At 38.6% G+C, this 1,323-nt stretch overlaps 1 long non-coding RNA gene across 2 annotated transcripts; it reads left to right on the top strand.

Moving 5' to 3' along the window:
- The first annotated feature begins 6 nt into the window (after positions 1 to 6).
- On the top strand, positions 7 to 1,323 carry LOC106321800. 2 transcript variants are annotated; one of them, XR_001266138.1, is made up of 6 exons: positions 7 to 191; positions 291 to 327; positions 483 to 587; positions 753 to 930; positions 1,150 to 1,179; positions 1,264 to 1,323. It is a non-coding gene; the product is annotated as an uncharacterized LOC106321800 (long non-coding RNA). The 2 variants fall into 2 exon arrangements; XR_001266137.1 differs by having other exon boundaries at positions 7 to 327.

Genomic DNA, 1,323 nt, shown 5'->3' with positions numbered 1-1,323 from the left:
GCGTATCCGGCCCGAGAGGATCGTCAAACCCTAATTGCTAGATTTGTTCATCGTCTCTCCATTCCTGCACATGACGCCTGAGCTTCTGTCCATGGTTGAAACCGTCGGAAGTCGGAGCTGTAACATCGTGTTTAATCCCACATTCAATGATCCTTATCTCTTCAAGACGGTGTTTCTCAATCTATAAAAAGGTACTCCTATACCCATAGAACATCAGTTCATGAAAATCCTCAATAAACACGATATTTGCAATATATAATGGCTAATTCACCTGTTTTTCCGGTGTCGAGCTGTGTTTGCTCCGATTCTAGGAAGCTTGATTCGAAGGTTTTTCCGATCTTTAATCTTATGATCATATTTTTCGTGATTCGTTGTTCACATTCATGAGCTTCAAGTTTTATCCCCATACCTTCTATGAATCTCTTTTGGGTTATTAATTTTGAGGCCGTTTGTTGATTATGCTCTCTTTTCACAAATTTCAGTCGACCCTCACGCCAACCATCGTAAATGTTCACCGTCTCGCCGCCGCTTTTAGGACTGTCTCAAGACTGGTTCAGTGTTCACACCATAGCTCCTTGATACAGATGGTTTGTGCTTCCCTTCTTCTTTGTCTTACCAGTCCAAGTGGTTTGGGATTGTTTCTTATTAGAACAGCTTTTATTTCTTTTACGATTGAATTTTTGAAGAGTTTTCATGTTTGAAGATTTGGTAAAAATCCTAACTTTGTGACTTTAACATGTGTGGCTTCACAGGTCTAATCTTTGGAATGGACGCCTGAGAAGAACCGAATGTCAGAGCATCCTAACAATATGGGCCTCTGCTAGAAGTGCAGAGTGCTGTAAAAGGGAAAGACAAAGAAAAGGGCAAGTAATAAAGTGCTGAAAATTGTAATCGTTTAGATCTTGAAGAGGGTGGACGGACTTTAGTACCGTGAGTTAATTTTCCAACCTTTAATGTTCCACAAACTAAACTACTTGAGATGTGTGGAATAGAACGAAATGGGATTCTCCTGAGCAAACTTATAATTATATGAAAGATCCTGCATTTCCTAAACGCTGATTAGAGTTGGTTGTATACTAATATCTATGCAAACACTGATTTTCCTTTATATCTAGATGACCTTATTAGAGGATTGTTGTTACTCTGCAGGCTACATCATGGACATCATCAAAGAACTTGGTATGAACAGATTGTTTCATTAATTTCTTTCTTTGGTGCTTCGTGTTTATGTATGTAAAAATAACTGTTTCAACCATATTTCAGCTAAGGTGCTCAAAGATGATCTCACCCCAAGAAAGAAATCTACAAAGCTAATGATCCAAA

The sequence above is a fragment of the Brassica oleracea genome, unplaced genomic scaffold (genome assembly GCF_000695525.1).
Source record: "Brassica oleracea var. oleracea cultivar TO1000 unplaced genomic scaffold, BOL UnpScaffold03071, whole genome shotgun sequence".
Classification (NCBI taxonomy): Eukaryota; Viridiplantae; Streptophyta; class Magnoliopsida; order Brassicales; family Brassicaceae; genus Brassica; species Brassica oleracea.
This window is presented reverse-complemented; position numbering and strand designations above follow the sequence as displayed.